Genomic DNA, 20712 nt, shown 5'->3' with positions numbered 1-20712 from the left:
ATGCTTCAGAGGTTGGAGGAGCAGCAAAAGGCCATTCAAGCCTATACAATTGAGCACGATATAGTAGGTGGAATGCACCTGTCTCAGGCGCAGTGGAGAATGATTTCAACGTTGTGCAAGGTTCTGATGCCCTTTGAACTTGCCACACGTGAAGTCAGTTCAGACACTGCCAGCCTGAGTCAGGTCATTCCCCTCATCAGGCTTTTGCAGAAGAAGCTGGAGGCATTGAAGAAGGAGCTAAAAGGGAGCGATTCCGCTAGGCATGTGGGACTTGTGGATGCAGCCCTTAATTCGCTTAACAAGGATTCACGGGTGGTCAATCTGTTGAAATCAGAGCACTACATTTTGGCCACCGTGCTCGATCCTAGATTTAAAGCCTACCTTGGATCTCTCTTTCCGGCAGACACAGGTCTGCTGGGGTTGAAAGACCTGCTGGTGACAAAATTGTCAAGTCAAGCGGAACGCGACCTGTCAACATCTCCTCCTTCACATTCTCCCGCAACTGGGGGTGCGAGGAAAAGGCTCAGAATTCCGAGCCCACCCGCTGGCGGTGATGCAGGGCAGTCTGGAGCGACTGCTGATGCTGACATCTGGTCCGGACTGAAGGACCTGACAACGATTACGGACATGTCGTCTACTGTCACTGCATATGATTCTCTCAACATTGATAGAATGGTGGAGGATTATATGAGTGACCGCATCCAAGTAGGCACGTCACACAGTCCGTACTTATACTGGCAGGAAAAAGAGGCAATTTGGAGGCCCTTGCACAAACTGGCTTTATTCTACCTAAGTTGCCCTCCCACAAGTGTGTACTCCGAAAGAGTGTTTAGTGCCGCCGCTCACCTTGTCAGCAATCGGCGTACGAGGTTACATCCAGAAAATGTGGAGAAGATGATGTTCATTAAAATGAATTATAATCAATTCCTCCGCGGAGACATTGACCAGCAGCAATTGCCTCCACAAAGTACACAGGGAGCTGAGATGGTGGATTCCAGTGGGGACGAATTGATAATCTGTGAGGAGGGGGATGTACACGGTGATATATCGGAGGGTGAAGATGAGGTGGACATCTTGCCTCTGTAGAGCCAGTTTGTGCAAGGAGAGATTAATTGCTTCTTTTTTGGGGGGGGTCCAAACCAACCCGTCATATCAGTCACAGTCGTGTGGCAGACCCTGTCACTGAAATGATGGGTTGGTTAAAGTGTGCATGTCCTGTTTTGTTTATACAACATAAGGGTGGGTGGGAGGGCCCAAGGACAATTCCATCTTGCACCTCTTTTTTCTTTTCTTTTTCTTTGCATCATGTGCTGATTGGGGAGGGTTTTTTGGAAGGGACATCCTGCGTGACACTGCAGTGCCACTCCTAGATGGGCCCGGTGTTTGTGTCGGCCACTAGGGTCGCTAATCTTACTCACACAGTCAGCTACCTCATTGCGCCTCTTTTTTTCTTTGCGTCATGTGCTGTTTGGGGAGGGTTTTTTGGAAGGGACATCCTGCGTGACACTGCAGTGCCACTCCTAGATGGGCCCGGTGTTTGTGTCGGCCACTAGGGTCGCTAATCTTACTCACACAGCTACCTCATTGCGCCTCTTTTTTTCTTTGCGTCATGTGCTGTTTGGGGAGGGTTTTTTGGAAGGGACATCCTGCGTGACACTGCAGTGCCACTCCTAGATGGGCCCGGTGTTTGTGTCGGCCACTAGGGTCGCTAATCTTACTCACACAGCTACCTCATTGCGCCTCTTTTTTTCTTTGCGTCATGTGCTGTTTGGGGAGGGTTTTTTGGAAGGGACATCCTGCGTGACACTGCAGTGCCACTCCTAGATGGGCCCGGTGTTTGTGTCGGCCACTAGGGTCGCTTATCTTACTCACACAGCGACCTCGGTGCAAATTTTAGGACTAAAAATAATATTGTGAGGTGTGAGGTATTCAGAATAGACTGAAAATGAGTGTAAATTATGGTTTTTGAGGTTAATAATACTTTGGGATCAAAATGACCCCCAAATTCTATGATTTAAGCTGTTTTTTAGTGTTTTTTGAAAAAAACACCCGAATCCAAAACACACCCGAATCCGACAAAAAAAATTCGGTGAGGTTTTGCCAAAACGCGTTCGAACCCAAAACACGGCCGCGGAACCGAACCCAAAACCAAAACACAAAACCCGAAAAATTTCAGGCGCTCATCTCTAATATATATATATATATATATATATATATATATAAATACAGCAGGCAGGTCCGGCTCTCCCATTAAGATCAAAAAGCGCTGGGTGCCCTCACATGGAATGAATACATACAGCGGGTTGGTGCGGCACTCCAAGCGACTATCACAAATAGGCAAAAGGGTCCTCGGTGTGGACAACGTTTCAAAGCAATTTAATATAGCTTTCTCTGACGTCCTAGTGGATGCTGGGACTCCGTAAGGACCATGGGGAATAGCGGCTCCGCAGGAGACAGGGCACAAGAATAAAAGCTTTAGGATCAGGTGGTGTGCACTGGCTCCTCCCCCTATGACCCTCCTCCAAGCCTCAGTTAGATTTTTGTGCCCGAACGAGAAGGGTGCAGGCTAGGTGGCTCTCCTGAGCTGCTTAGAATAAAAGTGTATTTTAGGTTTTTTATTTTCAGTGAGTCCTGCTGGCAACAGGCTCACTGCATCGTGGGACTAAGGGGAGAAGAAACGGACTCACCTGCGTGCAGAGTGGATTGGGTTTCTTAGGCTACTGGACATTAGCTCCAGAGGGACGATCACAGGTTCAGCCTGGATGGGTCCCGGAGCCGCGCCGCCGGCCCCCTTACAGAGCCAGAAGAGCGAAGAGGTCCGGTGAAATCGGCTGCAGAAGACGATCCTGTCTTCAGACTAAGGTAGCGCACAGCACCGCAGCTGTGCGCCATTGCTCTCAGCACACTTCACACTCCGGTCACTGAGGGTGCAGGGCGCTGGGGGGGAGCGCCCTGAGACGCAATATAACAGATAATACCTTAGGTTGGCAAAAGAATACATCACATATAGCTCTTGGGCTATATGGATGTATTTTAACCCCTGCCATTTTTACAGAAAAGAGCGGGAGATAAGGACGTCGTGAAGGGGCGGAGCCTATCTCCTCAGCACACAAGCGCCATTTTCCCTCACAGCTCCGCTGGAAGGACGGCTCCCTGACTCTCCCCTGCAGACTTGCTACAGAATCAGGGTAAAAAGAGAAGGGGGGGCACTATTGGCAGCTAAAAATTATATAAACAGCAGCTATAAGGGAATAACACTTATATAAGGTTATTCCTGTATGTATATATATATAGCGCTTGGTGTGTGCTGGCAGACTCTCCCTCTGTCTCTCCAAAGGGCTTGTGGGGTCCTGTCCTCTATCAGAGCATTCCCGGTGTGTGTGCTGTGTGTCGGTACGTGTGTGTCGACATGTATGAGGAGGAAAATGATGTGGAGGCGGAGCAATTGCCTGGGTTAGTGATGTCACCCCCTAGGGAGTCGACACCTGACTGGATGATCGTATTTAAAGAATTAAGTGATAATGTCAGCACTTTGCAAAGAACGGTTGATGACATGAGACAGCCGGCAAATAAATTAGTGCCTGTCCAGGCGTCTCAGACACCGTCAGGGGCCCTAAAACGCCCGTTACCTCAGTGGGTCGACACAGACCCAGACACAGATACTGAGTCTAGTGTCGACGGTGAGGAGACAAACGTAATGTCCAGTAGGGCCACACGTTACATGATCACGGCAATGAAGGAGGCATTGAACATTTCTGACACTACAAGTACCACAAAGAAGGGTATTATGTGGGGTGTGAAAAAACTACCAATAGTTTTCCCTGAGTCAGATGAGTTAAATGAGGTGTGTGATAAAGCGTGGGTTTCCCCCGACAAAAAACTGCTAATTTCTAAAAAATTATTGGCACTATATCCTTTCCCGTCAGAGGTTAGGACGCGTTGGGAAACACCCCCTAGGGTAGATAAGGCGCTCACACGTTTATCTAAACAAGTAGCGTTACCGTCTCCTGATACGGCCACCCTCAAAGAACCAGCAGATAGAAGGCTGGAAAATATTCTTAAAAGTATATACACACATACTAGTGTTATACTGCGACCAGCAATCGCTTCAGCCTGGATGTGCAGTGCTGGAGTCGCGTGGTCGGATTCCCTGACCGAAAATATTGATACCCTGGATAGGGACAATATACTGTTAACTATAGAGCATTTGAAGGATGCATTACTATATATGCGTGATGCACAGAGGGATATTTGCACCCTGGCATCAAGAGTAAGTGCTATGTCCATTTCTGCCAGAAGAGCGTTATGGACGCGACAGTGGTCAGGCGATGCGGATTCCAAACGACATATGGAAGTATTGCCGTATAAAGGGGAGGAGTTATTTGGGGCTGGTCTATCGGACCTGGTGGCCACGGCAACGGCTGGAAAATCCACCTTTTTACCCCAGGTCATTTCACATCAGCAGAAAAAGACACCGTCTTTTCAAACTCAGTACTTTCGTTCCCATAAGTACAAGCGAGCTAAAGGCCATTCCTTCCTGCCCCGGGGCAGAGGAAGGGGAAAAAGACTGCACCATGCAGCCGTTTCCCAGGAGCAGAAGCCCTCCCCTGCTTCTGCCAAGTCTTCAGCATGACGCTGGGGCTTTACAAGCAGACTCAGACATGGTGGGGGCCCGTCTCAAGAATTTCAACGCGCAGTGGGCTCACTCGCAAGTGGACCCCTGGATTCTACAGGTAGTATCGCAGGGGTACAAACTGGAATTCGAGGCGTTTCCCCCTCGCCGGTTCCTGAAGTCTGCTCTACCAAAGTCTCCTTCCGACAGGGAGGCAGTTTTGGAAGCCATTCACAAGCTGTATTCCCAGCAGGTGATAATCAAGGTACCCCTCCTACAACAGGGAAAGGGGTATTATTCCACGCTGTTTGTGGTACCGAAGCCGGACGGCTCGGTGAGACCAATTTTAAATCTGAAATCCTTGAACACTTACATAAAGAGGTTCAAATTCAAGATGGAATCACTCAGAGCGGTGATAGCAAACCTGGAAGAAGGGGACTATATGGTGTCTCTGGACATCAAGGATGCTTATCTCCACGTCCCAATCTACCCGTCTCACCAAGGGTACCTCAGGTTTGTAGTACAAGACTGTCATTATCAGTTTCAGACGCTGCCGTTTGGGTTGTCCACGGCACCTCGGGTCTTTACCAAGGTAATGGCCGAAATGATGATTCTTCTTCGAAGAAAAGGCATCTTAATTATCCCTTACTTGGACGATCTCCTGATAAGGGCAAGGTCCAGGGAACAGTTAGAAGTCGGAGTAGCACTATCTCAGGTAGTGTTATGTCAGCACGGGTGGATCCTAAATATTCCAAAATCGCAGCTGATTCCAACGACACGTCTACTGTTCCTAGGAATGATTCTGGACACAGTCCAGAAAAAGGTGTTTCTCCCGGAGGAGAAGGCCAGGGAGTTATCCGAGCTAGTCAGGAACCTCCTAAAACCAGGCCAGGTGTCAGTGCATCAGTGCACGAGGGTCCTGGGAAAAATGGTGGCTTCTTACGAAGCGATTCCATTCGGAAGATTCCATGCAAGAACTTTTCAGTGGGATCTACTGGACAAATGGTCCGGATCGCATCTTCAGATGCATCAGCGGATAACCCTGTCGCCAAGGACAAGGGTGTCTCTTCTGTGGTGGCTGCAGAGTGCTCATCTACTAGAGGGCCGCAGATTTGGCATTCAGGATTGGATCCTGGTGACCACGGATGCAAGCCTGAGAGGCTGGGGAGCATTCACACAGGGAAGAAATTTCCAGGGCTTGTGGTCAAGCATGGAAGCATCTCTTCATATAAACATTCTGGAACTAAGGGCCATTTACAATGCCCTAAGTCAAGCGAAACCCCTGCTTCAGGGTCAGGCGGTATTGATCCAATCGGACAACATCACGTCAGTCGCCCACGTAAACAGACAGGGCGGCACGAGAAGCAGGAGGGCAATGGCAGAAGCTGCAAGGATTCTTCGCTGGGCGGAAAATCATGTGATAGCACTGTCAGCAGTGTTCATTCCGGGAGTGGACAACTGGGAAGCAGACTTCCTCAGCAGACACGACCTCCACCCGGGAGAGTGGGGACTTCACCCAGAAGTCTTCCACCTGATAGTAAACCGTTGGGAAGAACCAAAGGTGGACATGATGGCGTCCCGTCTAAACAAAAAACGGGACAGATATTGCGCCAGGTCAAGGGACCCTCAGGCAATAGCGGTGGACGCCCTGGTAACGCCGTGGGTGTACCAGTCAGTGTATGTGTTCCCTCCTCTGCCTCTCATACCAAAGGTACTGAGAATCATAAGAAGGAGAGGAGTAAGAACTATACTCGTGGTTCCGGATTGGCCAAGAAGGACTTGGTACCCGGAACTTCAAGAGATGCTCACGGACGAACCGTGGCCTCTACCTCTGAGAAAGGACCTGTTCCAGCAGGGGCCTTGTCTGTTCCAAGACTTACCGCGGCTGCGTTTGACGGCATGGCGGTTGAACGCCGGATCCTGAGGGAAAAAGGCATTCCAGATGAAGTCATCCCTACCCTGGTCAAGGCCAGGAAGGACGTAACCGCAAAACATTTTCACCGCATTTGGCGAAAATATGTTGCGTGGTCTGAGGCCAAGAAGGCCCCTACAGAGGAATTTCAACTGGGTCGTTTCCTCCATTTCCTGCAAACAGGACTATCTATGGGCCTAAAGTTAGGGTCCATTAAGGTTCAAATTTCGGCCCTGTCGATTTTCTTCCAGAAAGAACTGGCTTCAATGCCTGAAGTTCAGACATTTGTAAAAGGGGTACTGCATATACAGCCTCCTTTTGTGCCTCCAGTGGCACCTTGGGATCTCAATGTTGTGTTGAGTTTTCTAAAGTCACATTGGTTTGAACCACTCACCACTGTGGACTTCAAATATCTCACATGGAAGGTGACGATGCTGTTAGCCCTGGCTTCAGCCAGGCGTGTGTCAGAATTGGCGGCTTTATCATATAAAAGTCCTTACTTAATTTTTCATTCTGACAGGGCAGAATTGAGGACTTGTCCTCAATTTCTACCTAAGGTGGTTTCTGCATTTCACATGAACCAACCTATTGTGGTACCTGCGGCTACTAGGGACTTGGAGGACTCCAAGTTGCTTGACGTTGTCAGGGCCCTGAAAATATATGTTTCCAGGACGGCTGGAGTCAGAAAATCTGACTCGCTGTTTATCCTGTATGCACCCAACAAGCTGGGTGCTCCTGCTTCTAAGCAGACGATTGCTCGTTGGATTTGTAGTACAATTCAGCTTGCACATTCTGTGGCAGGCCTGCTACAGCCAAAATCGGTAAAAGCCCATTCCACAAGGAAAGTGGGCTCATCTTGGGCGGCTGCCCGAGGGGTCTCGGCTTTACAACTTTGCCGAGCAGCTACTTGGTCAGGGGCAAACACGTTTGCAAAATTCTACAAATTTGATACCCTGGCTGAGGAGGACCTGGAGTTCTCTCATTCGGTGCTGCAGAGTCATCCGCACTCTCCCGCCCGTTTGGGAGCTTTGGTATAATCCCCATGGTCCTTACGGAGTCCCAGCATCCACTAGGACGTCAGAGAAAATAAGATTTTACTTACCGATAAATCTATTTCTCGTAGTCCGTAGTGGATGCTGGGCGCCCATCCCAAGTGCGGATTGTCTGCAATACTTGTATATAGTTACTGTTACAAAAATTCGGGGTATTATTGTTGTGAGCCATCTTTTCAGAGGCTCCTTTTCGTTTTATCATACTGTTAACTGGGTTCAGATCACAAGTTGTACGGTGTGATTGGTGTGGCTGGTATGAGTCTTACCCGGGATTCAATATCCTTCCTTATTATGTACGCTCGTCCGGGCACAGTATCCTAACTGAGGCTTGGAGGAGGGTCATAGGGGGAGGAGCCAGTGCACACCACCTGATCCTAAAGCTTTTATTCTTGTGCCCTGTCTCCTGCGGAGCCGCTATTCCCCATGGTCCTTACGGAGTCCCAGCATCCACTACGGACTACGAGAAAAAGATTTATCGGTAAGTAAAATCTTATTTTTTCATCAGGTCATATACAGCAAACAAAGTGTACTCACCTAAATACCCAGCGTGTGCGTCGCTCACCACGCGCTACCGGAACTCAGGCACCCGCCAGGCTCGTCGGCGCTATGTGGTGACGTAATCGGCCAGTGCCCATCACCATAGAAACAGCTTAAACAACAAAGACACAAAAAGAAACATTGTGCTGTGTGCGTACAGATAGAGATCGGCACATAGATAAACATATACAACCGGCCAAGGCTTAATAGACATTAGCATTGCAGAATATTAGTCAAGACAAATTGATATAATGGAGTAAGAAATATGAATGCAATTCGCGGCTAAATAAGCACTACCTACTAAGTGAGTGCTGCTCATAAGTCACTACCACCCTATATAGGTGTTGCAAATTCCACAGCTATATGGTCATTAGCTAAGTTTAGATGCTAACATATAGTAAATACCTGGAGTTCCTTCAGAAACATTTTTTTTCAAAAGAATTTCTCACAATAATGCATGCAGACCTAACTGTTCGTTAAGGCCCCTTGGGTGGAGAGTTCCCAACCGATGGATCCACCTTACCTCACATTCCAATAATTTATGTCCCCGGTCACCTCCACGTATAAGGGGGGGGGACATGGTCTATCATACGGTAGCGTAGTGACGTTAATGAGTGCCGCGCCATCGCAAAGTGTCGAGCGACCGGCTGGTCACTAGAACCCTTTGCGATAGCTGATTTTATTGCCGACCTGTGGGCTGCCATACGTTCTTTGAACATACGTTCGGTCTTACCAATGTATGACAGCCCACAGGGGCACAAAAGCTGGTAAACAACGAATTTCGATGAGCATGTCAAGGTAAAATTAATAGTCAGAGAGCGGCCAGTGAGGGGATGCTGAAAGGTCCTACCACCAATCATAAACTGGCAGGTGACACAAGTACAGCGGATACATCCGCGGGGGTTAGAACACATATTGGTATGAGGTTTAGGAGTAATATCCGATTTAACCAAAATGTCCCTTATGTTACGCCGCCGAGTATAGCAGGACATGAGGCGTGTATCTTGCAGATCTAAATCGGGATCCGATTGCACAATATTCCACAGTGTCTTAGACACCTGGTTAATTTCTCTACTAGCTGGGCTAAATTGGCCTACCCATGGGACCATTTTCTCGGCTTTGGGACATCTAGATTCCTGTTGTAATAGTTGGGCTCGATCTAATGCCATAACTTTCAATTTAGCTTGTTGTAGTAGCTGCATAGGATAACCTCTACAGCGGAATTTGTCAATCATAGTAGACATTTGTGCCTCAGCTAACTCAGGATCAGATGTGATCCGCCGAATTCGCAGTAGTTGGGAATAAGGCAAGCCCCGTTTCAATGATGGTGGGTGAAAGCTGGCAAAGTGCAAAAGGTTGTTTCTATCAGTAGGTTTGCTGAATAATGATGTGTAAACATGGCCGTCACTGATGGATATGTTAACATCAAGATAATGTATTGATTGTTCACTCATGGTATAAGTGAATTTCACCGGATGGTTCCTATCATTACAGGATTTGTCAGATTACAAAGAGGAAATCTATAACCAACTTGCAGATCCATGTACATACAAGTGTCTAAAGGTTGATCCCACTATGCTATTTAAGAATGAGTTGAGTAGTAGATTGGACGAGGCGGTTGGAGCAGGGATTATATCTAGTGATCTCCGTAATGCATTACTTCCCAAATTTCCTGTTATGCCACTTCTCTATACTACCCCAAAAATTCATAAGTCTTTAGAAAAACCTCCGGGTAGGCCAATTATATCGGCCATTAAATCCCTGTTCCAACCGATTGCTCTGTTCCTTGACTCAGTATTCCAGCCGTGTATTCAATCGCATCCTCGCTTCTTGCTTGACACTAATATGCTGCTACGTAAATTACAGATGCTGAACAGATTTGAGGGCAAGGTAATCCTGTGCAGTATTGATGTCCAGAGCCTGTATACCATCATTCCCCATGACAGTGGGATGCAGGCGGTACAGGGTTTCTTGCATAATCACCCTGAGTATAAAGGCCCTGAACTCCAATTTTGTCTGGACATGCTATACATGATTCTAACAAAAAACTTTTTTTCTTTTGACGGCAAAATCTATTTACAGCAAACTGGGTGTGCGATGGGGTCCCCTGTGGCCCCATCGTACTCGAACATCTTCATGTTCCAAGTGGAACAGGAGGTGTTCTTCGATGACGCTACGATAGCTGCTGATATTATCAGTTATTACCGCTACATAGATGATTTACTCATCATATGGAAGGGCAGTCCTGAACGGCTAAAACAGATCATCGACACCCATAATGATAGGAACCATCCGGTGAAATTCACTTATACCATGAGTGAACAATCAATACATTATCTTGATGTTAACATATCCATCAGTGACGGCCATGTTTACACATCATTATTCAGCAAACCTACTGATAGAAACAACCTTTTGCACTTTGCCAGCTTTCACCCACCATCATTGAAACGGGGCTTGCCTTATTCCCAACTACTGCGAATTCGGCGGATCACATCTGATCCTGAGTTAGCTGAGGCACAAATGTCTACTATGATTGACAAATTCCGCTGTAGAGGTTATCCTATGCAGCTACTACAACAAGCTAAATTGAAAGTTATGGCATTAGATCGAGCCCAACTATTACAACAGGAATCTAGATGTCCCAAAGCCGAGAAAATGGTCCCATGGGTAGGCCAATTTAGCCCCGCTAGTAGAGAAATTAACCAGGTGTCTAAGACACTGGAATATTGTGCAATCGGATCCCGATTTAGATCTGCAAGATACACGCCTCATGTCCTGCTATACTCGGCGGCGTAACATAAGGGACATTTTGGTTAAATCGGATATTACTCCTAAACCTCATACCAATATGTGTTCTAACCCCCGCGGATGTATCCGCTGTACTTGTGTCACCTGCCAGTTTATGATTGGTGGTAGGTCCTTTCAGCATCCCCTCACTGGCCGCTCTCTGACTATTAATTTTACCTTGACATGCTCATCGAAATTCGTTGTTTACCAGCTTTTGTGCCCCTGTGGGCTGTCATACATTGGTAAGACCGAACGTATGTTCAAAGAACGTATGGCAGCCCACAGGTCGGCAATAAAATCAGCTATCGCAAAGGGTTCTAGTGACCAGCCGGTCGCTCGACACTTTGCGATGGCGCGGCACTCATTAACGTCACTACGCTACCGTATGATAGACCATGTCCCCCCCCTTATACATGGAGGTGACCGGGGACATAAATTATTGGAATGTGAGGTAAGGTGGATCCATCGGTTGGGAACTCTCCACCCAAGGGGCCTTAACGAACAGTTAGGTCTGCATGCATTATTGTGAGAAATTCTTTTGAAAAAAAAAATTTCTGAAGGAACTCCAGGTATTTACTATATGTTAGCATCTAAACTTAGCTAATGACCATAGAGCTGTGGAATTTGCAACACCTATATAGGGTGGTAGTGACTTATGAGCAGCACTCACTTAGTAGGTAGTGCTTATTTAGCCGCGAATTGCATTCATATTTCTTACTCCATTATATCAATTTGTCTTGACTAATATTCTGCAATGCTAATGTCTATTAAGCCTTGGCCGGTTGTATATGTTTATCTATGTGCCGATCTCTATCTGTACGCACACAGCACAATGTTTCTTTTTGTGTCTTTGTTGTTTAAGCTGTTTCTATGGTGATGGGCACTGGCCGATTACGTCACCACATAGCGCTGACGAGCCTGGCGGGTGCCTGAGTTCCGGTAGCGCGTGGTGAGCGACGCACACGCTGGGTATTTAGGTGAGTACACTTTGTTTGCTGTATATGACCTGATGAAAAACTATATTAAATTGCTTTGAAACGTTGTCCACACCGAGGACCCTTTTGCCTATTTGTGATAGTCGCTTGGAGTGCCGCACCAACCCGCTGTATGTATATATATATATATATATATATATATATTAAATCACCTAGCAGAGGCTTTACGAACTGTCCTCCCTTTGGCAATGGCTCTCCCGGAGACTCGCCAAGCAGCCAGTCACTATTGTTAGCTCCGGTGTCCCAACACACCGCATTACAGGGAAGAAGATGCACTCAATAAACTACAGCTCCCAGAAGCCCTTAGCGCCGGAATGCTCCAGTGCTGAGGGCTGCTGGCAGCTGTAGTTTATTTAGTGCGTCTACTTCCCTGTAATACGGTGCGTTGGGACACTGGCGCTAACAATAGTGACTGGCTGGCAGAACTGACTGACTGGCTGGCTGAATCAATGTAAAAGGTGAGAGTGCTGTGCAGTGTCAGTGACACTGCACACCCACTGCACTGCACAGCACTGTCACCTTTTACATTGATTCCCCTGCTGCAACGGCCCGTGGACATCTCCATTTGCTGTCGTGGCTCACAGTACATTCCCTGCCATTGCCTCTCACAGTGTGTAGGAGGAAAGGTAAAGAGGGATGTAATGCTTTTCAGTGAAAACAGCCATGTGTACAGTAGCAGCAAATGGTGCAGTGGCGCACCCAGGGGGGGTTTCCGAGTACCCAGAAACCCCCCTCCAACAAAAAAAAAAAATTATTTTTTTTTGGCTGCATGAGTATTATTAATGACTGTCTAGCGTCCTCTGCAGCCTGCTTTCTTCCTGGTGGCACTTGCAAGTGCAATAAAAGTTTACTTTATTTTAATTATAGTACATATATATATCCATGTGCATACATATATACACTAGAGATGAGCGCCTGAAATTTTTCGGGTTTTGTGTTTTGGTTTTGGGTTCGGTTCCGCGGCCGTGTTTTGGGTTCGACCACGTTTTGGCAAAACCTCACCGAATTTTTTTTGTCGGATTCGGGTGTGTTTTGGATTCGGGTGTTTTTTTCAAAAAACCCTAAAAAACAGCTTAAATCATAGAATTTGGGGGTCATTTTGATCCCATATTATTATTAACCTCAAAAACCATAATTTCCACTCATTTTCAGTCTATTCTGAATACCTCACACCTCACAATATTATTTTTAGTCCTAAAATTTGCACCGAGGTCGCTGGATGACTAAGCTAAGCGACCCTAGTGGCCGACACAAACACCTGGCCCATCTAGGAGTGGCACTGCAGTGTCACGCAGGATGTCCCTTCCAAAAAACCCTCCCCAAACAGCACATGACGCAAAGAAAAAAAGAGGCGCAATGAGGTAGCTGACTGTGTGAGTAAGATAAGCGACCCTAGTGGCCGACACAAACACCGGGCCCATTTAGGAGTGGCACTGCAGTGTCACGCAGGATGTCCCTTCCAAAAAACCCTCCCCAAACAGCACATGACGCAAAGAAAAAAAGAGGCGCAATGAGGTAGCTGACTGTGTGAGTAAGATAAGCGACCCTAGTGGCCGACACAAACACCGGGCCCATTTAGGAGTGGCACTGCAGTGTCACGCAGGATGTCCCTTCCAAAAAACCCTCCCCAAACAGCACATGACGCAAAGAAAAAAAGAGGCGCAATGAGGTAGCTGACTGTGTGAGTAAGATAAGCGACCCTAGTGGCCGACACAAACACCGGGCCCATTTAGGAGTGGCACTGCAGTGTCACGCAGGATGTCCCTTCCAAAAAACCCTCCCCAAACAGCACATGACGCAAAGAAAAAAAGAGGCGCAATGAGGTAGCTGACTGTGTGAGTAAGATAAGCGACCCTAGTGGCCGACACAAACACCGGGCCCATTTAGGAGTGGCACTGCAGTGTCACGCAGGATGTCCCTTCCAAAAAACCCTCCCCAAACAGCACATGACGCAAAGAAAAAAAGAGGCGCAATGAGGTAGCTGACTGTGTGAGTAAGATAAGCGACCCTAGTGGCCGACACAAACACCGGGCCCATTTAGGAGTGGCACTGCAGTGTCACGCAGGATGTCCCTTCCAAAAAACCCTCCCCAAACAGCACATGACGCAAAGAAAAAAAGAGGCGCAATGAGGTAGCTGACTGTGTGAGTAAGATTAGCGACCCTAGTGGCCGACACAAACACCGGGCCCATTTAGGAGTGGCACTGCAGTGTCACGCAGGATGTCCCTTCCAAAAAACCCTCCCCAATCAGCACATGACGCAAAGAAAAATAAAAGAAAAAAGAGGTGCAAGATGGAATTGTCCTTGGGCCCTCCCACCCACCCTTATGTTGTATAAACAGGACATGCACACTTTAACCAACCCATCATTTCAGTGACAGGGTCTGCCACACGACTGTGACTGAAATGACGGGATGGTTTGGACCCCCACCAAAAAAGAAGCAATTAATCTCTCCTTGCACAAACTGGCTCTACAGAGGCAAGATGTCCACCTCATCATCATCCTCCGATATATCACCGTGTACATCCCCCTCCTCACAGATTATCAATTCGTCCCCACTGGAATCCACCATCTCAGCTCCCTGTGTACTTTGTGGAGGCAATTGCTGCTGGTCAATGTCTCCGCGGAGGAATTGATTATAATTCATTTTAATGAACATCATCTTCTCCACATTTTCTGGATGTAACCTCGTACGCCGATTGCTGACAAGGTGAGCGGCGGCACTAAACACTCTTTCGGAGTACACACTTGTGGGAGGGCAACTTAGGTAGAATAAAGCCAGTATGTGCAAGGGCCTCCAAATTGCATCTTTTTCCTGCCAGTATAAGTACGGACTGTGTGACGTGCCTACTTGGATGCGGTCACTCATATAATCCTCCACCATTCTTTCAATGGGGAGAGAATCATATGCAGTGCCAGTAGACGACATGTCCGTATCCGTAATCGTTGTCAGGTCCTTCAGTCCGGACCAGATGTCAGCATCAGCAGTCGCTCCAGACTGCCCTGCATCACCGCCAGCGGGTGGGCTCGGAATTCTGAGCCTTTTCCTCGCACCCCCAGTTGCGGGAGAATGTGAAGGAGGAGATGTTGACAGGTCGCGTTCTGCTTGACTTGACAACTTTCTCACCAGCAGGTCTTTCAACCCCAGCAGACTTGTGTCTGCCGGAAAGAGAGATCCAAGGTAGGCTTTAAATCTAGGATCGAGCACGGTGGCCAAAATGTAGTGCTCTGATTTCAACAGATTGACCACACGTGAATCCTTGTTAAGCGAATTAAGGGCTCCATCCACAAGTCCCACATGCCTAGCGGAATCGCTCCGTGTTAGCTCCTCCTTCAATGTCTCCAGCTTCTTCTGCAAAAGCCTGATGAGGGGAATGACCAGCCACGTCCTCTCCCTATCAATCTCAATGCACGTGTGAAAATGGCGGCGACGCGCGGCTCCTTATATAGAATCCGAGTCTCGCGAGAATCCGACAGCGTCATGATGACGTTCGGGCGCGCTCGGGTTAACCGAGCAAGGCGGGAAGATCCGAGTCGCACGGACCCGTGAAAAAAAACATGAAGTTCGTGCGGGTTCGGATTCAGAGAAACCGAACCCGCTCATCTCTAATATACACATGTATATACATACATACATACATACATACATACATACATATAAACACACACACACACACACATATGATATATATATACATGTGTATATATATATATGTGTACTGTATGTGTGTGTACATATATATATATATATATATATATATATGCATGTTTAATTACCCAAAATGCCTACACCAATCCTGTATTATGCTTTCTGTGTGCTTAAGGTTTTCTTTTATGTCTGGGTGGCTTATCTATTGCTGTATTACTTAAGTCCTCTGTATCATGTGTATTGTTTTTGATGTCTGTAAAGCGCCTTGAGTCCTGTTGGAGAAAGAGCGCTATATAAATAAAATTATTATTATTATTAATATGCTATGTGTATATGTATGTGTGTGTGTGTGTATGTATATATATATATATATATATATATGTGTGTGTAGATATATGTGTATATATATATATATATATTTTTATATATATATATATATATATACACACAGACACACTAGTTTTACGGACCCAGCATATACTGGGTCATCTCAGTCCCCACCCCCGTGATTGGCTCCGCCCAGTTCTGGAAACCCCCCATGCAAATCCTGCGTTTGCCACTGTGGTGGGGCACAGGTAATGGGGTCCCCAGTCCAAGGTTCCCTTCATATATGGTGTTATGGCAATGGATTGTCAGTTGCTACAGGCTATTAAGTCTGGAACTGTGTTTGGGATGGTACATGTGTAGACCTATTAAGGGTCGATTGTATATATGTTTTACATAAAAAATTTTTTTATAGAAAGCACATGGTGGGACACCATTTTAAATGACTTCCTGATTCTTTCTACAGGAATTTGCTCTGATATTAGTGTGTGCCAAATGCTGTGCACTTCTGACTTCTACACACTTTAGTTACATTTTTTACTGCGTTGTGGGGACTTGTGTTTCACTGTATACCTGTCTGTCTGTTTGCATGATGAGTAATGCTAATGCAAAATCAAAGAAGCAGCTTTTCTGCATGTCTGTGAGAGTGTGTTACCTGATGGAACTTCAACTTGCACAGTGTGTCTTGCAAATATGGGTCCAAATATGGACCTCTACCCTGATCCTTATTGGGCGATGATGGCAGGTGTGATGACTGAGTTAAATTGGCCACTGCGCGAAAAGATCAAGAGGCGGATAAGTCTGATTCTAGGTTAGTACCATCTGAGCTGCCAGAGTGGGCTCAGGATATGTCACGAACTTTGCATGGTTTACAAAAAACCATGTTTAGTTAAATTTCTGAAATTAGTAATCGTTTGTCTCATAATTTACCGGCTTCAGCTGTGTTGCATTCTGATGATTCAATGCCAGACCTTATATCTCTGGAAGAACAAGAGGAAGGTGAATTGGGCAAGGAGTCAGATAGTAAGGTCAGTGATAGCCTGGGCATTGATAATCTCACCAGGGAAGTATGCCATGTACTAAATTTTGATGAGACTGAGGAGCCTCTGTCAAATGATGAAGTTTTACTTGCTAAAAAACAGAGGGCAACTTTGTGTTTTCCTTATTCAGATTCTCTTAATAAGCAGTTAACGGAAGCAAGGAAAAATCCAGATAAACAGTTTTCTATGCCTAGGCGGTTTCTGTCTAACTACCCGTTCCCAGAGTCTATGACAACTAAATGGAAAAATCCACCACCAGTGGATTCCTGTTTCAAAACTTTCAAAGAAGTTAACTATTCCTGTTCCAGCTGCAATGACGCTTTAGGACCCATCAGAACATAAGCTAGAAGCTATGCTATAGTCAATGTATACAGCAGTAAGGGAGTTGCTTAGATCTGCTTTGGTTGGAGTTTGGGTTAACAAGGCTGTAGTTGCATGGGCAAAACAGCTCAAGTTAGGCCTACAACAGGATCTTTCCACAGACCAGGTTATACATCTTGCTGACCACATTTGTGAATCGGCTGAGTATTTAGTAATGGCTTCTATGGATGTCAGGTAGGTTAGTTATCGGCTTTTGGCTACACTAATTGCGTCCCGACAGGCGATTTGGTTACCTTCTTGGCAGGCAGAGGCTGAATCAAAATGAGGAATAGAAGCATTGCCTTATACTGGCGATATGTTATTTGGTCCTGAATAGGACAAATGGATTTCTCAGGCTACTGGGGGAAAGTCTGTTTTGCTACCGTTGCCCACACCAGTTCCTAAAAGAAAATATGCTGGACCAGCGTTCAAATCTTTTAGACCTCAGTCTTTTCGAGGCCGTGCTCGAGGAACAACCATACAGAGTAGACATGGTAGAGGACGTGGTTTTCAACAAACCACTAACCATCATCAGGACACAAAGGCCGCTGACAAGCCAGTGGCATGACGGGCTTCCAGCCCATCTCGGATCTTCAGTTGTGGGAGCATGCCTTCAAACGTTTCACTTGGCGTGGTCTCAAACATCCACAGATGGGTGGATCCGCAATTTAGTGTTCAAAGGTTACAAAATAGAGTTTGATTGTCTACCCCTGATGCGATTTTTCAAGACAAGTCTGCCTGTGTCAGCATACAATAGGGCAGTTCTGCCGAATGCTATTTAGTCTCTCGTAGATTCAACAATTTTGGTTTAGGTACCAGTACATCAACAAGGTCAAGGGTTTTATTCCAATCTTTTTGTAGTACCAAAGCTGGACGGCTAGGTCAGACTGATATTGAACCTAAAGGGTCTCAGTCTGTACGTCACTTACTACAGATTCAAGATGGAACCACAGGAATTCATGATTTCGCTGGATTTCAAGGATGCATACTTACACATTCCAATTTGGCCACCGCATCAGGCGTACTTAAGATTTGCAGTATAACAAAACCATTATCAATTTCAGGCACTACCGTTTGGTCTTTCATCAGCGCCTTAGGTATTTACAAAGGTGATGTCTGTGATGATAGCTCATCTCAGATCCCTGGGAGTGATAATTGTTCCGTACTTAGACGACCTTCCCATCATGGCTCCGTCTCTACAAATACTCCTTCAAAATGCCTTACTGACACACAGTGTACTAGTTCAGCACGGTTGGATTGTCAACTTCAAAAAATCAATTTGTCCTTTGTCAAATAATTAAATTTCTAGAAATGATTCTGGATACGATGGATCAACAAATTTATCTGCCAGAACAGAACGCACAAAGTATCATCTGGTACAGTTAGTGCTCAAACTACGGACAGTCCCGGTGCATTTGTGCATTTGACTGTTAGGAAAGATGGTGGCATCTTTCGAAGCACTCCAATTTGGAAGATTTCACTCACGTCCTTTTCAACTGGATCTTCTCTCACAGTGGTCAGGCTCTCATGCACAAATTCATCAGATGGTGCAGTTGTCTCCAAGGGCCAAAGTACTCTGGTGGCTCCACATACACAATCTCATTGCAAGAAAAAGGTTTGGAGTCTGGAATTGGATAATTTTGATGACGGATGCAAGTCTCAGAGGTTGGGGAGCAGTGGTCCTACATTGTCAGGTTCAGGGTCTATGGTCAGACCAAGAATAATTACTGTCAATAAATGTTCTGGAACTCAGGGCAATTTACAACGTGCTGTGACAGGCAGTTCACATGCTTCAGTCTCAGACTGTTCAGGTTCAGTCAGACAATGCAATGGCAGTCGCATACATCTACAAACAAGGATGGACTCGAAGTCACATGGCAATGCGAGAAGTTGATTGAATCCTGAATTGCACCGAGCATCACCAAGTGATATTGTCCACAGTGTTCATTCCAGGAGTGGACAACTTGGAAGCAGATTATCTCAGCCATCAGGATTTTCATTCAGGAGAATGGGCTTTAAATCCAGAAGTGTTCCGGATGTTGGTCCAGCGGTGGGGTTACCCACAGGTGGATCTAATGGCATCTCGCCAAAATCATCAAACATCCCAGTTATTGTCCAGAACAAGAGATCCAAAGCCAGTGGCAGTGGATGCTCTCACAATAGTGTGGCCGTACAGCCTTGTGTATCGATTTCCACCATTTCCGCTGCTTCCTCGGTTGCTAAAGCGGATCAAAAGAGAAACCACAGCTGTCATACAAGTGGAGCTTCATTGGCCTCAGCAGAAAGCGTGGTTCTCGGATCTCTGCGGTCTACTCACAGATGATCCATGGCCGCTTCCGCTATGTCAAGACCTACTACAACACGGTCCATTACTTTACTCCGATTTAGCGCGGCTGCGTTTGATGGGTGGCTGTTGAAACCAGTCTCTTAAGATGAGAGGGCATTCCAGAGTCGGTTATACCAACCATGTTACATGCTAGGAATCCAGTTACAGCAGCTCATTATCACAGGATTTGGCGAGCTTATATAGGATGGTGTGAAGCTTGGAAGTTTCTGACATCTTCTTTCAAGTTATCCCGTCTTTTGCTATTTTTACAGGCGTGGTCAGATGGAGGACTACATTTAGCTACACTAAAGGTGCAGGTCTCTGCCTTGTCAATTTTCTTTCAAAGGCATTTGGCTCTTTTGCCAACAGTTCACACTTTCCTGAAAGTTGTCCTTAGAGTTCAACCTCCATTCATACCATCTGCAGCTCCATGGCACTTGAATCTAATTTTTTTTTTTTGCAGTCTTCAATTTTTGAACCCTTACAACACGTGGATGTTGAGTTTCTAACTTGGAAAACAGTGTTTCCCCTAGCTTTCTATCATGCAACTTTGCCGTGCTGCTACTGTACATGGTCATCAGTGCACACGTTTGTGCGCTTTTACAAGTTTGATACGTTTGCAGCATCAGCATCTGGCTTTGGCCATCTATTGTTACAAGTGCCAACAAGCTCTCCCGCCCAAGTGGGAAACTTTGGTACGTCCCAAGAGTACTCCAGTGACCCCTAGTGGATGAAAAAGAAAATAGGATTTTGGTACTTACCAGATAAATCCTTTTCTTTCAAGCCATAGGGGGCACTGAACGCCCACCCAGAGCAGCTTCACCTGGCTTATGGTAAGTTCAGTAAATCTTATGGTAACACATTCTCACCGACTTGTTGAAATGTTAAGGTGATTGTTATCTATTGTCGTGTCAACTATTTAGTTGTTCGTTATCTTTTAGATGTTATATGTAATTCTCCATTGTTCATCCTCTCTTTCACTCCTGTTCGGCTCAGTAAAATAACACTGAGGCATTGTGGGAGTATGGAGGGGGTGGAGGGTTACTAATTTAAATATTTAAATGTGCCTATCCCTGCTAACGCCCCGTCCATATTCCAAGAGTACTCCAGTGCCC

The 20712-nt window shown here is 46.3% G+C and overlaps 1 protein-coding gene across 1 annotated transcript in view; it reads left to right on the top strand.

The window, feature by feature from the left end:
• FBN2 (fibrillin 2) overlaps positions 1-20712 on the top strand; it is a 384738-nt gene that overhangs the window by 328523 nt on the left and 35503 nt on the right. The gene's annotated exons all lie outside the window — the stretch shown is intronic.

The sequence above is a fragment of the Pseudophryne corroboree genome, chromosome 1 (genome assembly GCF_028390025.1).
Source record: "Pseudophryne corroboree isolate aPseCor3 chromosome 1, aPseCor3.hap2, whole genome shotgun sequence".
Classification (NCBI taxonomy): Eukaryota; Metazoa; Chordata; class Amphibia; order Anura; family Myobatrachidae; genus Pseudophryne; species Pseudophryne corroboree.
This window is presented reverse-complemented; position numbering and strand designations above follow the sequence as displayed.